The 20993-nt window shown below is 47.6% G+C and overlaps 1 pseudogene across 1 annotated transcript in view; it reads left to right on the forward strand.

The window, feature by feature from the left end:
• The window catches only part of LOC144595735 (contactin-associated protein-like 5), an 852226-nt pseudogene that overhangs the window by 152737 nt on the left and 678496 nt on the right, over nt 1–20993 (forward strand). The gene's annotated exons all lie outside the window — the stretch shown is intronic.

Here is a 20993-nt window from a genome sequence, read left to right on the forward strand (position 1 = left end):
TGGGCTCATTCTCAGTATCTACTTCAAGCACAGCTAACCATTTCTGCAACACCAGGACGTGTGCCAGTGTTTCCGATCCCAAGTACTTGCCAGAAAGTGTTCCCTCACCAGTTCCAATTAGCTTTTGCAGTTGAACCTGCTCATCTGAGCAAGGATGTGCTGGCATTGGAGAGGGTCCAGAGGAGGTTTACGAGAATGATCACAGGAATGGTTGGGTTAACCTAGGATGTACTCCAAAGACGTACAGGTATGTAGGTTAATTGGCTGGGTAAATGTAAAAATTGTCCCTAGTGGGTGTAGGATAGTGTTAATGTACGGGGATCACTGGGCGGCACGGACTTGGTGGGCCGAAAAGGCCTGTTTCCGGCTGTATGTGTATGGTATATGGTATGGTATGAGCGTTTGATGGCACTGGGCCTGCACTCGCTGGAGTTTAGAAGGAAGTGGGAGGACCTCATTGAAACGTACCGAAGAGTGAAAGGGCTGGATAGAGCGGATATGGAGAGGATGCCACCTTGGATGTCTCTGTGGATTGTCACCTTGTCGTGGTGGAGAAGCTCGTGTGGTCCTGAGATCCTGAGAGCGATGCCGTCTGGAGCTACACTCCTGGTAGGGTCACCCGTGGCGGTAAGGTTGAGGGGGGGGGGGGTCCCTGACAAAGAGCAATCCAACCAAGACCTTGAATGCATTCTCTCAATGCATTCAAGAGAGAGCTAGATAAAGCTCTTGATAGCGGATTCAGGGGGTATGGGGAGAAGGCAGGAACGGGGTACTGATTGAGAATGATCAGCCATGATCACATTGAATGGTGGTGCTGGCTCGAAGGGCCGAATGGCCTACTCCTGCACCTATTGTCTATTGTCTATTGTCTATTGACCTCAACGGTGGAACAGGCGGAGGGAGGATGATAGCTGACTTTAGTGTGAGTGTCACAACGGCTGGGAAGGCGGTTGAAGGTTGAAGCAGAAAAGGGTCCCCGGTCGTCTTGGACTCCATGCCACTGGATCCTGACCCAGATCTGTCAAGGACCGTGTGTTTGTGGTGGCCTGTCTGTGCACCAGTCTCCCCACGTTAAACAAAGTCACGCACAGGCGGCCTAAAGGACAGTCATACTCACTTCGAGTGACCGCCGATGATGGAGAGGATGTTTCCACCAGCTGGAGAGTCTAGGACCAGAGGTCACAGCCTCAGAATAAAAGGTCGTTCCTTTAAGAAGGAGATGAGGAGGAATTTGTTTAGCCAGAGGGTGGTGAATCTGTGGAATTCATTGCCACAGATGGCTGTGGAGGACAAGTCAGTGGATATATTTAAGGGAGAGATAGATTAGTAAGGGTGTCAGGGTGTCAGGGGATATGTGGAGAAGGCAGGAGAATGGGGTTGAGAGGGAGGGAGGGAGATCAGCCATGATTGAATGGCGGAGCAGACTTGATGGATTGAATGGCCTGATTCTGATCCCATCACTTACGAACTTATGAACCTCTGACTCTCTTAAGAATCCACAGAGTATTCTGCTTCAATATAAAACCTTTTTCAACCGCGCAAGAGTTTGCTCACTGGCAGAAGCGGAAAAAATCTTTTAGAACGCATTCTTCCCCTTTATCGAGGGTGAACTTGAAGATACAAGGTCAGGAATGTTAAGGTTTGAAACAGAATTGACGTTCAGATGAACGAAAGTTTGAAAGTGAGATCAATTCGATATGAATGAGAGCCAAGGTGAGAAGCGTTGAATACTAAACAAGAGCATCAGCATCAGCTCTGTTGAATTGCTCATTACTAATGTTGTAGTCCGTGGCCTATTAACAGAATAGTCAGACAACCAAAATCATTTAACCTCTTTATTCTACTCACCCAGGTGGTAGAGAGCTTAGATACCGGAGCGTTTAGAAACGCTCAGGAAGCTAATGTAGTCTCTCTCTCCGAAAGTTTACATTTACACACCTTTTATACCCTAAATACATGTGCCAGTATTTTTCCATCACTGCCTTATACGGCAAGTTTACAATGCCCTATAAATCTTTATGTGTCTTTCGGGACCTCCGTGTCCGTCGTGTCCAGTCCATCGTGACCTCTTCTTTCTTGGGAACAAAGGGCAGTCCATATGGCAAGATGTTCTTCTTAACACTTCAAAGCTTTGAGGCCAGTTGCTGATATCAGAGGATACGATCAGCCATAAACCGCGCTTCCATGCTGACAAACAGGATGCCCCAGGAATAATCCGAGCTGGAGCTTTTACACTCCTGCAATAAAACCCACATTGCTGCATTCGTAATGTTAGCCCTTACAGTATCATGCGTATTACCTTGACCTGAAATTCATTTTCTTGACTTAAATCGCGTAATACAAATGTTCACACATTATAGGAGTGGAATTAGGCCATTCGGCCCATCGAGTCCATTCCGCCATTCAATCCAGCCTGATCTCTGCCTTCGAATCCCATTTTCCTGCCTTCCCACCCCATAACCCTTGACACACATTCTAATCAAGAATTTGGCTATCTCTGCCTTAAAAAATCCACTGACGTGGCCTCCACCGCCACCTGTGGCTGCGAGTTCCATAGATTTAACTACCCTCTTGACTAAAGAGGTTCCTCCTCACCTCCTTCCTAAAAGAGCGCCCTTTAATTCTGATGGTAAAAACAATATTGATCCAAATTGATATTCCACATCTGCCATGGTTGTGTTTGGGCAGCTTACAACCCAGCAGTATGAACAATGATTCTTCTAACTTCTAGTAACCCTCTTGCATGGCCTCTCTCTCACCGTCCCTCCCCCACCCAAGTCATTGTACTAGTTACACTGTCGGCCTGCTGGGTTTCATTGTCTGTCTAACTCGTTAACACCCAGCCCACAGCTAACAATGGACCATTGCCTTGATCATCCTTACTTTTTTCTATATATCTTTCATTCATTTGTTCTATATTTCTCTATATCACCGTCTACATATTTTGTTTCCCTTTCCCCTGACTCTCAGTCTGAAGAAGGGTTTCGACCCGAAACGTCACCTATTCTGCTTAGTTTAGTTTAGTTTATTGTCACATGTACCAAGGAGGAGTGAAAAGCTTTTGTTGCATGATATGCAGTCAGCAGAAAGTCTTCACCTTCCACCCCACCAGCCAGCGTATCCAACAAATCATCCTCCAACGTTTCCGTCACCTCCAACGGGACCCCACTACTGGCCACATCTTCCCATCCCCTCCCCTTTCTGCGTCCCTTCATAACTCCCTGGTCCACTCGTCCCTTCCCACCCAAACCACCCCATCCCCGGGCACTTTCCCCTGCAACCGCAGGAGATGCAACACCTGTCCCTTTACCTCCCCCCTCGACTCCATCCAAGGACCCAAACAGTCTTTCCAGGTGAGGCAGAGGTGCACCTGCACCTCCTCCAACCTCATCTAATGTATCCGGTGTTCCAGATGTTAACTTCTCTACATCGGCGAGACCAAACGCAGGCTCAGCGATCGTTTCGCTCAACACATTCGCTCAGTCCGCCTTAACCAACCTGATCTCCCGGTGGCTGAGCACTTCAACTCCCCCTCCCACTCCCAGTCTGACCTTTCTGTCATGGGCCCCCTCCAGTGCCATAGTGAGGCCCACCGGAAATTGGAGGAACAGCACCTCATATTTCGCTTGGGCAGCTTGCAGCCCAGTGGTATGAACATCAACTTCTCCAACTTTAGATAGTTCCTCTGTCCCTCTCTTCCCCTCCCCCTTCCCAGTTCTCCCACTGTCTTCCTGTCTCCACCTATATCCTTCCTTTCTCCCGATCCCTTGAAGAAGGGTCTCGACCCGAAATGTCACCCATTCCTTCTCTCCTGAGATGCTGCCTGAGCTGCTGAGTTACACCAGCATTTTGTGATACCTTCGATTTGTACCAGCATCTGCAGTTATTTTCCTACACAGCAGAAAGTCAATACACGATTACAATCGAGCCATTACATTACATAGATACTTGATAAAGGAATAGAGGCAGGTTAGAGACAGGAAACATGTTCTCAATGTTGGGGGAGTCCAGAACAAAGGGCCACAGTTTAAGAATAAGGGGTAGGCCATTTAGAACGGAGATGAGGAAAAACATTTTCAGTCAGAGAGTTGTGAATCTGTGGAATTCTCTGCCTCAGAAAGCAGTGGAGGCCAATTCTCTGAATGCATTCAAGAGAGAGCTAGATAGAGCTCTTAAGGATAGCGGAGTCAGGGGGTATGGGGAGAAGGCAGGAATGGGGTACTGATTGAGAATGATCAGCCATGATCACATTGAATGGTGGTGCTGGCTCGAAGGTCCGAATGGCCTCCTCCTGCACCCATTGTCTATTGTCTATTGTCTATTGTCTATTACATTACATAGATACTTCATGAAGGAATAACCTTTTGTGCAAGGTTAAGCCAGCAAAGTCTTATCAAGGATAGTCCAAGGGTCACCAAAACGAGGTAGATAGTAGTTCAGCACTGCTCTCTGGTTGCGGTAGGATGATTCAGTTGCCTGATAACAGCTGGGAAGAATCTGGAGTTGTGCGTGAGGTATAAATGGAGTCAATAGTTTTCACACTTCTGTACCTCTTGCCTGATGGAGGGGGGGGGGAAGAGGGAGTGGCCAGGGTGCGACTGGTCCTTGATTATGCTGCTGGCCTTGCCGAGGCAGCATGAGGTGTAGATGGAGTCAATAGAAAGGAGGTTGGTTTGTGTGATGGTCTGGGCTGCGTCCACAATTAGTTTCCTCCAGAGATGCTGTCTGTCCCGCTGAGTTACTCCATCCTGTGTCTACCTATGATTCAAACCAGCATCTGCAGTTCCTTCCCTGCACATGGTTGCGTTTGAAGTTGGGTGTCCGGATCGTTAATCCACTGTGTTACCGATCAATAAGTTATCAGCTGTGCAACCATCCTACCTCAGGCCGTTGAAACGCAAATTTGTTATTGATGGTTTCGGAGAAGGGAACGGAACACAGTAGGTCGTTTTGAAAAGAAAGTTATTTTAAACTTCTGACTTTAATTTCTGCTGAGTTTATTTTTGTTTAGCAAACTTCCTTGTGCACTCACGTAAATTCCCATCTGGGAGTTTTTTGTTTTAATCAAGTCATTAACCATCTTTACTTTTAAACAAGCTCAGGGCTACACTAAGTGAGGCCAAGGGAAATTGATGAATACTTGTTAATCAGTGTGCTTAGGGTAGGGTATGGAGGAAATTAAAGCCATCCATTTCACAGCTCAGTGGGTAAAGAGGACATCAATTGCTCAGCTTTGAACTGATGGTGTAATGGTTGCTAATGCCGGATCTGAAAGGATGTAAGAAGCAAGTTCACAAGTTCACAAGTTACAGGAGTAGAATCAGGCCATTCGGCCCATCGAGTCCACTCCGCCATCTCTTGCCTCCTCATCCCATTTTCCTCCGTTCCGCCCATAACCCTTGACACCCGTTCCAATCAAGAATTTGTCCACCTCTGCCTTAAAATTATCTACTGACATGGCCTCCACGGCTCACTGTGGCAATGAGTTCCACAGATTCACCGCCCTCTGACTAAAGAAGTTCCTCCTCACCTCTTTTCTAAAAGAGCGCCCTTTAATTCTGAGGCCGTGACCTCTGGTCCTAGACTCTCCCACCAGTGGAAACATCCTTTTCACATCCACTCTATCTGTGCCTTTCATTATTCTGTCAGTTTCAATGAGGTCTCCCCCTCAACCTTCTAAACTCCAGCGAGCACAGGCCCAGTGCCATCAAGCGCTCACCATATGCTAACCCATTCATTCCTGAAATCATTCTTGTAAACCTCCTCTGGACCCTCTCCAGAGCCAGCACACCCTTCCTCGGATATAGGGCCCAAATTTGATCGCAGTACTCCAAATGTGGCCCGACCAGTGCTATATAGAGCCTCAGCAAGTGTTGTTCAGTAACTCACTGACCAACTGACCAGCTTGAGGTATAAATGGAGTCAATAGAAGGCAGGTTGATTTGTGTAACAGTCTGGGCTGTGTCCACAATTCGTTTTCTCCAGAGATGCTGCCTGTTGCGGTTGTCAGGGGTTATGGGGAGAAGGCAGGAGAATGGGGTTAGGAAGGTAAATTTCCTCCAAATTTGAGGAAGGATATTCTTGCTATTGAGGGCATGCAGCGTAGGTTTACTAGGTTAATTCCCGGAATGGCGGGACTGTCGTATGTTGAAAGACTGGAGCGACTAGGCTTGTATACATTGGAATTTAGAAGGATGAGAGGGGATCTTATCGAAACATATAAGATTATTAAGGGGTTGGACACGTTAGAGGCAGGAAACATGTTCCCAATGTTGGGGGAGTCCAGAACCAGGGGCCACAGTTTAAGAACAAGGGGTAGGCCATTTAGAACGGAGGTGAGGAAAAACCTTTTCAGTCAGAGAGTTGTGAATCTGTGGAATTCTATGCCTCAGAAGGCAGTGGAGGCCAATTCTCTGAATGCATTCAAGAGACAGCTAGATAGAGCTCTTAAGGATAGCGGAGTCAGGGGGTATGGGGAGAAGGCAGGAACGGGGTACTGATTGAGAATGATCAGCCATGATCACATTGAATGGGGGTGCTGGCTTGAAGGGCTGAATGGCCTACTCCTGCACCTATTGTCTATTGTCTATTGTAAGATAGATCAGTCATGATTAAATGGCGGAGTAGACTTGAAGGGCCGAATGGCCTAATTCTGCTCCTATCACTTATGACCTTATGAGGACATGACAATGTTTAATAGACAATAGATAATAGGTGCAGGAGGAGGCCATTCGGCCCTTCGAGCCAGCACCGCCATTCAATGTGATCATGGCTGATCATTCTCAATCAGTACCCCGTTCCTGCCTTCTCCCCATACCCCCTGACTCCGCTATCCTTAAGAGCTCTATCTAGCTCTAATAATTTCCTCTCCATGACCATTCTGCCCCAACTCAGTAGAGTTGCTGCAGCACCACAGACCCGAGTTCGATCCCGACTACCGGTGCTGTCCGCATGGAGTTTGTACGTTCGCCGCGTGACTGGGTGGGTTTTCTCCGAGACCTTTGGTTTCCGTCCGCGCTCCAAAGACGTACTGGTTTGTAGGTTAATTGACTAGGCATAAATATAAAAATTGTCCCTAGTGTGTGTAGGATAGTGTTAATGTGCGGGGATTGATGGTCAGTTTGGACCCGGTGGGCCGAAGGGCCTGTTTCCGTGCTGTATCAATTTGTTTCGTTGGGTTGTTGTTGTTTAAATTAATTAAATTATTGCATCGTATGGGAGGCGCATTCACAATCTCGTTGTACCCCTGTACAATGACAATAAAGATATATTATATTGTATTGTATTGTAAACTAAACTAAACTAAATTGGTCAAACCAATACAGGTTCTGACCTAGTCGTGGTGTATCACAGCGTGGAATCAGGCCCTTTGGGAAGATGCACAGAGTCTCCTGCCCAGAGTCGGGGAATCAAGAACCAGAGGACATTGTTCGAAAGCGAGGCTGGGAAAGATTTAATAGGAACCTGAGGGGGTGACTTGTTCACACAAAGAGTGGTGAGTGCAGGGAACGAGCTGCCGGAGGAAGCAGTCGAGACAGGTACTATCACAACTTCTAACAAACAGGTACATGGCTAGGACATGGTTTGGAGGGGATATAGGCCAATTGCAGGCAGATGGGACCAGTGTAGATGGGACATGTTGGCCGGTGTGGGCAAGTTGGGCCGAAGAGCCTGTTTCCTCGCTGTATCACTCTACGACAGGATGGTTATGGGTTATGGGGAGAAGACAGGAGAATGGGGTTAGGAGGGATGGATCGATCGGCCATGATTGAATGCCGGAGTCGGCTTGAAAGGCTGAATGGCCTAATTCTAGATATAGAGATACAGCGCGGAAACAGGCCCTTCGGCCCACTGAGTCCGTGCCGCCCAGCGATCCCTGCACATTAAAACTATTCTACACCCACTAGGGACAATTTTTACATTTACCCAGTCAATTAACCTACCAACCTGTACGTCTTTGGAGTGTGGGAGGAAACCGAAGATCTCGGAGAAAACCCACGCAGGTCACGGGGAGAACGTACAAACTCCGTACAGACGGCGCCCGTAGTCAGGATCGAACCTGAGTCTCCGGCGCTGCATTCGCTGTAAGGCGGCAACTCTACCGCTGCGCCACCGTGCCGCACCAACTACTCCTATCACTCATGTTCTGAAGTTATGTTGCCGCATCTCTCTCTCGCACCCCGTTTAATTAATTGCTTTTGTTGCAATTAGTAAATAGGCAGAATCCCAGTAAATGAAAAATAACGAACTATTAATGACATCAAGCCTTTTGCAAAACTGAAATTAATTTTGTTTTAGTTCTTTCAAGGGACTTCAGAGCCTGGGGCAATAATGCCTCCACTTAATTGTGCTCGGGAGAACAATGAAGAGTTATCGCCGTGTGGTTAGACAGAGGGTTCCAGGAACTAACTCTGTTTTAAAGAAGAAATTGGGATGTATTTCCATGCAGAGGGTAGTTGTGGAACAGAGGTAATATTAGCTGCAGATAGACACAAAAAGCTGGAGTAACTCAACGGGTCAGACAGCATCCCTGGAGGGAAGGAATGGGTGACGTTTCGGGTTGAGACCCTTCTTCAGACTGAGAAACAGTGGATAGGGAAACGAGAGATATCGAGGGTGATATAGAGAGATATAGAGCAAATGAATGCAAGGTACGCAAAATAGCAACGATGATAAAGATTTCAGGTCATTGTTAGCTGTGGGTGAGGTGAAAACGAGGTCCAGTCTGAAGGAGGGTCTCGACCCGAAACGTCACCCATTCCTTCTCTCCTGAGACGCTGCCTGTCCCACTGAGTTACTCCAGCATTTTGTGTCCACCTGCAATTTGAACCAGCACCTGCAGTTATTTTCCTATAGACAATGAGACTCAACAAGACGTCGATGAAGCTTGTGCAAAGACTTGGGTGGGGGAGGGACGGGGGGAGAGAGAGAGAGAGGGTTGCAATGTTTAGTTGACGTTGGGACACAGTCTAAGAATAAAGGGGAGGCCATTTAAAACTGAGGTGAGAAGAAACTTTAGAAGGATGAAAGGGGATCTTATAGTGACATATAAAATTATGAAAGGACTGGACAAGCTAGATGCAGCAAAAATGTTCCCAATGTTGGGGGAGTCCAGAACCAGGGGCCACAGTCTAAGATTAAAGGGGAGGCCATTTAAAACTGAGGTGAGAAAAAACTTTTTCACCCAGAGAGTTGTGAATTTGTGGAATTCTCTGCCACAGAAGGCAGTGGAGGCCAAATCACTGGATGGATTTAAGAGAGAGTTAGTTAGACCTCTAGGGGCTAGTGGAATCAAGGGATATGGGGAGAAGGCAGGCACGGGTTACTGATTGTGGATGATCAGCCATGATCACAATGAATAGCGGTGCTGGCTCGAAGGGCCAAATGGCTTCCTCCTGCACCTATTTTCTATGTTTCTATGTTTCTAAGTTAGGGAAATCAATCTTCGTGCCGCTGGGGCTGTTAGCCGCCCAAGCAAAACATGAGGTACCATTCCTCCAATTTGCATTTGGCCTCACTCTGACAGTGGAGGAGGCCCCAGGACAGAAAGGTCAGTGTGGGAATGGGAGGGGGAGTTAAAGTGTTTGGCAACCGGGAGACCAGGCAATGTAAGCTACCGCAGGCTGAGCAAAATCCCTCTGAAGTTCAGCGCAGAAGAAGCCAATTTATAAACCACACCGTCCCCTTTTCAATCAATCATTCTGCGTTCGATTTGGACCCGCTTCAATCTAAATAATCCCAGCCAAAGTAAAGCCCAAAAGCATTGATTTTAGACAAAATTGATTAAACTTCTAAATTGTAATGCTCTCTGCGGAGAAGACTTTGACTGTGAGTGGATTGATTGCAATGTGGTACATGTGTGCGTTGACTACCTTTGGGTCTCTGATTGCAGTGAACACATAGACCGTATTCCTTCATGCCAGCATTTAGTCCTGCAATCAGTCACACCAGCAGTAGCAGATTGTACCTACGTTCTTCCCAAAGATACTAGAGGAGCAAGATAGACCACTCGACCCCAAAAACCGCAGTACGCCATGGCGCCATTTTAGTAGGCAGAAACTTGCGGAAACATTTAAAAAGAAAAATAACAAAACTCTGTGAGTTGATAGATGAGATATATTCTGCATTTTAATGCTATCATCACACATACTGTTCCCCCAAAACACTGATTACACTGCGAGAGGCATAGCAGACGGCGGGTTTTGCCTACTAAAATGGCGGACGTTACGCTCCTTTGCGTGCCACACTTCAGTATAGGCGATTTCAACGGAGTGGTCCATCTTGTTCCTCTGGTATCTTTGGTTATCCCCAGCATTGTCGAGCATCCCAAGGTGGAATACAGGATGAAAATGTCTCCCATTCACGTGGGATGAAAAGACCGGAGCAGGATTAGGCCATTCGGGCTACTCTGCCATTCAATCAGAGAGTCACAGAATGATACAGCATGGAAACAGGCACTTCGGCCCAACTTGCCCACACCGGCCAACATGTCCCCAGCTACACTCGTCTCACCTCCCTGCCTTTGGCCCATATCCCTCCAAACCTGTCACACCCACATAGCTGCGAGCTGTTTCGTAAACATTGGGATAGTCCCTGCATCAACTAACTCCTCATGGATAATCTATTTTTTCCCTCTCAATCCCATTTGTAACTTCATAAGTTCTAGGAGCAGAATTAGGCGATTCGGCCCGTCAAATCTACTCTGCCATCCATTCATGGCTGGTCTATCTCTCCCTCCTAACCCCTTTCTCCTGCCTTCTACCCATAACCCCTGACACCCGCACTAATCAAGAATCTGTCAATTTCCAACCTAAAAATATTAATTGACTTGGCTTCCACAGCCATCTGTGGCAATGAATTCCACTGATGCAACGTTAAAAAAACATGTAGACAGGTAACATGGATAGAGTATAACTGCAACATAATCCATGTTGCCTCAACTACATCCTCAGGCAGCATCCCTGGAGTTCCATACACCTACCATCCTTTGTGTAAAAAAGATTATCCCATCAGCTCCCCATTAAATCTTCCCCCCCTCACCTTAAACCTATGTACTCTGGTTCTCAATTCCCCTGCTCTGGGCAAGAGACTGTGCGTCTACCTGATTTGACGGTGATGTAGAGAGATGTAGATCAAATGAATGAAATATATATTTATATTATTATATACGATTATAAAAGAAGATGGATGGATGGAGAATGGGAGAAAGAGTTTGATGTTTTGTAGTTGCTCAGAAGTTCGGAAGTGATAGGAGCAGAATTAGGCCATTCGGCCCATCAAGTTTACTCCACCATTCAATCATGGCTGATCCATCTCTCCCTCCTAACCCCATTCTCCTGCCTTCTCCCCATATCCCCTGACCAAGTAGAAAGTAGTAAAAACTTTCCACTTGAAAGACTGGAGCGACTAGGCTTGTATACACTGGAATCTAGAAGGATGAGAGGGGATCTTATTGAAACATGTAATAATAATAATAATACATTTTATTTATATAGCGCTTTTCATATACTCAAAGACGCTTTACAGAGATTTTGAGAACATAGGGAAATTAATAAATAGATAAATAAGTAAATAAATAAATGAACAGAGAAAGGAGACAGTAGGTGAGGTGACCTTCAGTGGTTGAAGGCAGTACTGAACAGGTGAGACTTCAGCGATGTTTTGAATGTAAGATTATTAAGGGGTTGGACACGCTAGAAACAGGAAACATGTTCCCAATGTTGGGGGAGTCCAGAACCAGGGGCCACAGTTTAAGAATAAGGGGTAGGCCATTTAGAACTGAGATGAGGATAAACTTTTTCAGTCAGAGAGTTGTGAATCTGTGGAATTCTCTGCCTCAGAAGGCAGTGGAGGCCAATTCTATGAATGCATTCAAGAGAAAGCTAGATAGAGCTCTTAAGGATAGCGGAGTCAGGGGGTACGGGGAGAAGGCAGGAACGGGGTACTGATTGAGATTGAGAATGATTGAGAATGATCAGCCATGATCACATTGAATGGCGCTGCTGGCTCGAAGGGCCGAATGGCCTCCTCCTGCACCTATTGTCTATTGTCTATTGAAGCAGTGTGCGTTGGTTGGCGCAGGCTCCGTGGGCCAAACTTCATGCGGTCACAAGTGATAAGAACAGAATGAGGCCATTCAGTCCATTAATCTACTCTGCCGTTCAATCATGGCTGAACTATCTCTCTCCCTCCTGACAACATGGGTGATGTTTCAGGCCGAGTGGGATGAGGAATGGGGGGGAAACCTCAATGAAACGTACCGAATAGTGGAAGACTTGGATAGAGTGGATGTTGGGAGGATGTTTCCACTAATGGGAGAGCCTAGGACTAGAGGTCACAGCCTCAGAATAAATGGATTCTGAGAGTCTGAAGAAGGGTCTCGACCTGAAACGTCACCCATTCCCTCTCTCCTAGATGATGCCTGACCTGCTGAGTTACCCCAGCATTTTGTGATACCTTCCATTTGTACCAGCATCTGCGGTTATTTTCCTATTCAGAATTGAAGGACCTTCCTTTAGGAAGGAGATGAGGGGGAATTCCTTTAGTCAGAGGGTGGTGAATCTGTGGAATTCATTGCCACAGAAGGCTGTGGAGGCCAAGTCAGTGGGTACTTTCAAGGCAGAGATCGATAGATTCTTGATTAGTCCAGGTGTCAGAGGTTAAGGGGAGAAGGCAGGAGAATGGGGTTAGGAGGGAGAGATAGATCAGCCACGATTGACTGGCAGAGTAGACATAGCCAATAGACAATAGACAATGGGTGCAGGAGGAGGCCATTCGGCCCCTCGAGCCAGCCCGGCCATTCAATGTGATCATGGCTGATCATTCCCAATCAGTACCCCGTTCCTGCCTTCTCCCCGTACCCCCTGACTCCGCTATCCTTAAGAGGTCTATCCAGCTCTCTCTTGAATGCATTCAGAGAATTGCCCTCCACTGCCTTCTGAGGCAGAGAATTCCACAGATTCACAATGATGGGCCGAATGGTATCTAAACGTCCTCCTTTAGATGCCTATCTAAAAGTCTCTTAAGTGCCTCACCTGCCATTGTGACATGTGTTCCTGCATACACACGCAAACAATAAGAATACATACACCAATCAGCCAAAACATTGACCACTGACAGGTGAATTGAATAACATTGATTATCGTGTTACAATGGCACCTGTCAAGGGGTGGGATATATTAGGCAACAAGTGAACAGTCAGTTCTTGAAGTTGATGTGTTGGATGCAGGAGAAATGGGCAGGAGTAAAGACCCCAGCGACTTTGACAAGGGCCAAATTGTTATGGCCAGACGACTGGGTCAGAGCATCTCTGAAACGGCAAGGCTTGTGGGGTGCTCCCGGTCAGCAGTGGTGAGTACCTACCGACAGTGGTCCGAGGAGGGACAAACCACAAACCGGCAACAGGCAGGGTGTTGGGCGCCCAAGGCTCATCGATGCGCGAGGGCAACGAAGACGATCCCGTCTGGTCCGAACCGACAGAAGGTCGACTGTGGCACAAGTCACAGAAAATGTTAATGGTGGTCACGGGAGGAATGTGTCACAATACACAGTGCATCGCACCCTGCTGCGTATGGGGCTGCACACAGAGGACCAACAGCACATTAGGTAGCTGGTCATAATGCTCTGGCTCATCGGGCCACAACGTTTTGGCTGGTCGGCGTATGTTTAATTCCACTGTTTGATAGCTCGAGGAATAGTAGAAATCCCTTTACACCGAAAACCTTTCACTGTGCAGCTTGGAACAAAGCCTCTTTTATGGAGCTGTGATGGTAATTATCCGTAGCGTGCCTCGGTCATAATAATAGTTTCCTAAAAGCACTCGGTGAAGATGTATTGCTTTGCTAATGGAGGCAGGAAACACTCAGTGGTATTAACAATAATAAACTCAGCAGGGAGCATGAATATCTGCTGGCTAATATTTCCTCGCCTCAACTCAAGCAGACAATTAAAAGGCAGGTGGCAGTTCAATTACTTTTTTAATCTACTCCCAACTTTTTGCAGGTAGTTTCAGAGTGCGCAGTTGTTGCCTCCTTGTTTATTTAGGCAAGTTATTATCCGAATGGTGTCAAGTTAGGAACAGGGGACGTACAACGAGATCTGGGTGTCCTAGTGCAACAGTCACTGAAAGGAAGCATGCAGGTAGAGCAGGCAGTGAAGAAAGCCAATGGAATGTTGGCCTTCATAACAAGAGGAGTTGAGTATAGGAGCAAAGAGGTCCTTCTGCAGTCCCTAGTGAGACCGCACCTGGAGTACTGTGTGCAGTTTTGGTCTCCAAATTTGGGGAAGGATATTCTTCCCATTGAGGGCGTGCAGCATAGGTTTACTAGGTTAATTCCCGGAATGGCGGGACTGTCATATGTAGAAAGACTGGAGCGACTAGGCTTGTATACACTGGAATTTAGAAGGATGAGAGGAGATAATATCGAAACGTATAAGATTATTAAGGGGTTGGACACGTTAGAGGCAGGAAACATGTTCCCAATGTTGGGGGAGTCCAGAACAAGGGGCCACAGTTTAAGAATAAGGGGTAGGCCATTTAGAACTGAGATGAGGAAAAACTTTTTCAGTCATAGAGTTGTGAATCTGTGGAATTCTCTGCCTCAGAAGGCAGTGGAGGCCAATTCTCTGAATGCATTCAAGAGAGAGCTAGATAGAGCTCTTGAGGATAGCGGAGTCAGGGGGTATGGGGAGAAGGCAGGAACGGGGTACAGATTGAGAATGATCAGCCATGATCACATTGAATGGCGGTGCTGGCTCGAAGGGCCGAATGGCCTCTTCCTGCGTCTATTGTCTATTGTCTATTGTCTATTGTCTATTGTCTATTGTCTATTGTCTATTGTCTATTGTCTATTGTCTATTGTCTATTAACATGTCGGCATGTTGCATTTCAGCCTGAGAATTGCACCGTTACTTTAACAACATTCCATTGGCTTTCTTCACTGCCTGCTGTACCTGCATGCTTCCTTTCACCGTTACTTTATTGTGGACTTGTTTCTGCCCCCCCCCCCCCTCTCCTTAGCACACCTCTGTTTGCCTGCCTTTCTGTTGAGGTTTCAGGAAGGGTACGGGCGGTCACGGTGGCGCGGCGGTGGAGTTGCTGCCTTACAGCGCTTGCAGCACCAGAGACCCGGGTTCCATCCCGACTACGGGTGCTGTCCGTAAGGGGCTTGTACTTTCTCCCCGTGGGTTTTCTCCGAGACCTTCGGTTTCCTCCCTCACTCCAAAGGCGTGCTGGTTTGTAGGTTAAAAAGTGTAAGAAAATAACAGCAGATGCTGGTACAAATCGAAGGTGTCTATTCACAAAATGCTGGAGTAACTCAGTAGGCCAGGCAGCATCTCAGGAGAGAAGGAATGGGTGACGTTTCTTCAGTCTGAAGAAGGGTCTCGACCCGAAACGTCGCCCATTCCTTCTCTCCTGAGATGCTGCCTGACCTACTGAGTTACTCCAGCATTTTGTGAATAAATACCTCAGGTTTGTAGGTTGATTGGCTTGGTATAAATGTAAAAATTGTCCCTACGATACGATACAACTTTATTTATCCCAGTGTTAAATGGCGTTAAATACACTGGAGGAGTAAAAAAAAAAACTCTAAAATTCTAAAGTCAAAAAGCTTCGAAAGCATTGGAGAAGTTAAAAAAAAACGAATGTGTGTTCGGATTGTATTAGTGTGTGGGGATCGCTGGTCGGCACGGACTCGGTGGGCCGAAGGGGCCATGAGTCTATGGAGGAAACTCGATGGGTCAAATAATCTAATTCACAAGTTCACAAGGTACAGGAGTAGAATTAGGCCATTCGGCCCATCGGGTCTACTCTGCCATTCAATCATGGCTGACCTCTGCCTCCTCCTAATCCCATTTTCCTGCCTTCTCCCCATAACCCTTGACACCCGTTCTAATCAAGAACTCGTCTATCTCTGCCTTGAAAATACCTACTGACTTGGCCTCCACAGCCCTCTGTGGCAATGAGTTCCACAGATCAACTACCCTCTGACTAAAGAGGTTCCGCCTCACATCCTTTCTAAAAGAGCGCCCTTTAATTCTGAGACTGTGACCTCTGGTCCTAGACTCTCCCACCAGTGGAAACATCCTCTCCACATCCACTCTATCCATGCCTTTCACAATTTCAATTCTGCATCTATATCTTCATTCGAAGACAGACACAAAATGCTGGAGTAACTCGGCAGGACAGGCAGCATCTCTGGATTGAAGGAATGGGTGACGTTTCGGGTCGAAACCCTTCTTCAGACTGAGAGTCAGGGGAGTGGGAGACACAGAGATAAGGAATCATAAGGTGTGAAAACGAGACATCAAAGGGGACGCAGTTCTCGGAAAATGTAGGACAGCTCATTGTTAGCTAGGAGAAGCTGACAACGAAGGATACAGAGATTAAATTTAATCAGGAGGACAATCAGGCTGGTCGGAGAACTAGACGGGGGGAGGGATGGAGAGAGAGGGGATGCAAGGGTTACTTGAAGTTGGAGAAGTCAATGTTCATACCGCTGGGGTGTAAGCTGCCCAAGCGAAATACGAGGTGCTGTTCCTCCAATTTGCGCTGGGCCTCACTCTGACAATGGAGGAGGCCCAGGGCAGAAAGTTCAGTGTGGGAATGGGAGGGGGGACTTAAAGTGTTTTGTGTTCAGAGTTATGTGTAAACCAGACCAAGTTGGGCCCAAACCTCTCCTAAATTGGTGCAGCACCCTCTCCTTCCCCCCCCTCCCCCCTCCACTCCCCCTCCCCTTACCCCTCCTGCCCCCTCCCCCTGCCCCTCCCCTCCCCCCCACTCCCTCCCCCCTCCGTCCCTCCTTATCCTCCATCCTCCCTCCCTCCCTCCGTCCCTAGGAGATAGATTTAAACTTTAAAATGTGAATAACCTAAAAAATATAACACCGATTTCAATGAATCTTCTTCCATTAGCACCAAGGGGACGACGGTGAGTAAGTTGGGCCTAAAATTGTCACGCTATCGTGTACCGTTTTGGCTGTAGTTCAGGAACAAACAAACAAACAAACAAACAAACGAGAGTTTTAGTATATAGATAATCAAGATGGACTCAAATGCCTCCCACAGCTGACTCATCAGGGTTTGCTAAAGTTGGTGGAAACTTCTCACTCTACAACACACGTTGCAGGTAATAGGTTAAGCAAGGTATTCTTGAAATTTGTAGTCGAGGAGATGACAAATGAACATGTTAAGTGTTCCCACGCTAATACCATCGGCAGTCATTACCAGGGTTATTCTATTGGAGCTGCCTGTCAATGGCTTTAAAATCGCAGTGGTTACACTCCTGAGTCGTGACCATATTTAGTCAGATGTAGTTCGCAGCCTAATCCTGCAAGGACTTTACATTCTATCGAATATTTGTTTGGAAGAACATTGAAACAGCGAATCCTTTTCCACTGCCTGTAGAGTCATAGTCAATATGGTGCCAGCGGAATCACCTCCAGATCAGCGCGGAGAAAACCAGGGAGATGGTGGCAGATTTCCGCAGGCGCAGCCAGGTCCCCCCGACACCGGTGAACGTCCAGGGAATGGACATCGAGAGGGTGGAATCTTATAAGCACCTGGGTGTCTACCTCAATAATAAACTGTATAAGAAAATAACTGCAGATGCTGGTACAAATCGATTTATTCACAAAATGATGGAGTAACTCAGCAGGTCAGGCAGCATCTCGGGAGAGAAGGAATGGGTGACGTTTCGGGTCGAGACCCGTCTTCATTCACAAAATGCAGGAGTAACTCAGCAGGTCAGGCAGCATCTCGGGAGAGAAGGAATGGGTGACGTTTCGGGTCGAGACCCTTCTTCAGACGGAAGAAGGGTCTCGACCCGAAACGTCACCCATTCCTTCTCTCCCGAGATGCTGCCTGACCTGCTGAGTTACTCCAGCATTTTGTGAATAAATCAACAATAAACTGGACTGGACTGATAACATTAATGCACTTTATAAGAAAGGCCAGAGCAGACTTTATCTGCTGAGGAGACTCAGGTCCTGTGGAGTGCAGGGGGCATTCCTGAGGACCTTCTACAACACGGTGGCGGCATCAGCCGTTTGCTATGGAGTGGTCTGCTGGAGCAGCAGCATCTCAAAAGCGTAGGGGAAGAGACTCGACAAGCTGGTCAGGAAGGCCAGCTCTGTCCTGGGTTGCCCCCTCGACTCAGTGCAGGCAGTGGGAGAGAGGAGGATGATGATAAACAAAGTCAACATCGCTGCTGGACAACGACTCCCACCCCATGCAGGACACTGTCACTACACTGAGTAGCTCCTTCAGTGACAGACTCCTTCACCCCAAGTGCGTGAAGGAGAGATATCGAAGGTCTTTCCTTCCCGCTGCCGTGAGACTGCACAACCAGCACTGCTCCCAGCAGACCAATAAATAAAGATAATTATTTTTATTTTATTTATAATGAATGCTTATCTATTTTTGCTATCCACTTTGCTGCTGTAACCCTGCAAATTTCCCCCTTGTGCGACGAATAAAGGATTATTATATATATATATATATATATATATATATATATATATATATAAAAGTAATACAGCATGGAAACAGGCCATTCGCCCCAACTTGCCAACACCGGCCAACATGTCCCAGCTACACTAGTCCTACCTGCCTGCGTTTGGTCAATAGACAATAGACAATAGGTGCAGGAGGAGGCCATTCGGCCGTTCGAGCCAGCACTGCCATTCAATGTGATCATGGCTGATCATTCTCAATCAGTACCCCGTTCCTGCCTTCTCCCCATACCCCCTGACTCCGCTATCCTTAAGAGCTCTATCCAGCTCTCTCTTGAATGCATTCAGAGAATTGGCCTCCACTGCCTTTTGAGGCAGAGAATTCCACAGATTCACAACTCTCTGACTGAAAAAGTTTTTCCTCATCTCAGTTCTAAATGGCCTAACCCTTATTCTTAAACTGTGGTCCATATCCCTCCAAACCTGTCCTATTCTTGTGCCTGTCTGACTGTTTTTTAAACATTGGGATAGTCCCAGCCTCAACTACCTCCTCTGTCAGCTCGTTCCATACACCCACCACCCTTTGTGTGAAAAAGTTACCCCTCAAATTCCGATTAAATCTTTTCCCCTTCATCCTAAACCTATGTAAAGAAACAGAAACAAATGACAACACAGAAAGAGGCCAATGATGTACACTAATGTACAGAGGCCTTATTGTACTGTAATGCAGACAGTGAATATAGGTCAAAGGTAGTCACAGAATGCTGGAGTAACTCAGCGGGTCAGGCAGCATCTAGGGAGTGAAGGAATGGGTGACATTACGGGTCGTTGGGGGTGTGGGAAGAAACCGGAAATCCCGGGGGAAAACCTACGCAGTTCACGGGGAGAACGTACAAACTCCGCACAGACAAGTTCCTGTTGGGAAGCGATACGAAAGCTTGAAAGCACCTTCCACCAGATCAATAACAGCTTCTCCGCTGCTGTTATAAGACTTGAATGGACCTTTCATGCGCTTGGCACGTATTGAACCTGGTTCTTTGACACTTTTAGGCAGCAACTTTACCGCTGCGCCACCGTGCCACCCTGAATTGATGGTCCCCACTTGAAGCAGTCCGTTTGCCAGATTGTTATCGTAATGTAGTTTGCTGTGCACATACTGCACCTAGACTCATTGAGCCATCGCGTCTTACAACGGGGAAACAGGCCCTTCAGCCCAACTTGCCCGCACCGCCCAACATGTCCGTCTACGCTAATCCCACCTACATGCGTTTGGTTTCTAAACCTGTCCTATCCTCGTAACTGTCTCAATGTACATTGCGTTGGAGTACGTGTCTCCACTACCTCCTCTGGCAGCTCGTTCCACACACCCACCACCCTTGCAGAAATGGTGGGGAAAGAAATTAAAAACACCAGCTGACACACGATAGTGAACAAGAGAGAGAGAAAGTCAGATCAGAGAGAGAGAGAGAAAGTCAGATTAGAGAGAGAGAGAGAAAGTCAGATCAGTGAGAGAGAGAGAGAAAGTCAGATGAAAGAGAGAAAGAGAGAAAGTCAGATCAGAGAGAGAGAGAAAGAGAGAGAGAGGGGGAGAGAGAGGGGGAAGGAGAGGGAGAGGGAGAGGGGGAGAGAGAGGGGGAGAGAGGGGGTGGGAGAGAGAGAGGGAGAGAGAGAGGGAGATAGAGGGGGAGAGAGGGAGAGAGAGAGAGTTAGAGAGAGAGAGAGAGATAGAGATCTCTTGTGTATTCAGGGAAAACTTTCGAGAGCTGTTCAATGCCTGACATGTCGTGTTCCTTACGGAGAGAGGGGGAGAGAGCGAGGGAGAGAGAGAGGCGGAGAGAGGGGAGAGAGAGGGGTGAGAGAGGGGGAGAGAGGGGTGAGAGAGGGGGAGAGAGGGGAGAGTGAGGGGGGAGAGAGAGGGAGAGAGGGGGAGAGAGGGGGAGAGAGAGGGGTGAGAGAGGGGGAGAGAGCGGGAGAGAGGGGGGGAGAGAGGGGGAGAGAGGGGGAGAGAGGGGGAGAGAGAGGGGGGAGAGAGGGGGGAGAGAGGGGGGGAGAGAGAGGGGGGAGAGAGGGGGGAGAGAGAGGAAGAGTTAGAGAGAGAGAGATCTCGTGTATTCAGGGGGAAACTTTTGCGGGCTGTTCGATGCCTGACATGTCGTGTTCCTTACGGATAGATGACCAGTGGTTTCATTACTGGCAAACCTAACTGAGCTTGCCCTTGTGGAGATGGTGGAACTGATAATGTTTGCTGGCATGTACCTGACTCCAGCTCATCCCCAGTGCATGATCAGAGGGAGCGCTCGCTCAGCCACCCCTGGTAGCGCAGCGTCGGATTTTCTGTGGTTTCGCTATATTCTTACGCTGCGGGATAATCCCTTCAGTATTGTGTTCGGGGTCAGCTTCTCCCCCTCTCTTTCGTTGTTCGTTGCTCGGCCAGATTAAGCCGCCCGCTGTCTCTGTTTCTCTTGTGGAGAGGTCATAAATGACAGGAGAGGGGAATTAAGCCATTCGGCCCATCCAGACTCCACTGTCATCCAATCATGG

This window comes from Rhinoraja longicauda, chromosome 8, assembly GCF_053455715.1.
Source record: "Rhinoraja longicauda isolate Sanriku21f chromosome 8, sRhiLon1.1, whole genome shotgun sequence".
Taxonomy (NCBI): Eukaryota; Metazoa; Chordata; class Chondrichthyes; order Rajiformes; family Arhynchobatidae; genus Rhinoraja; species Rhinoraja longicauda.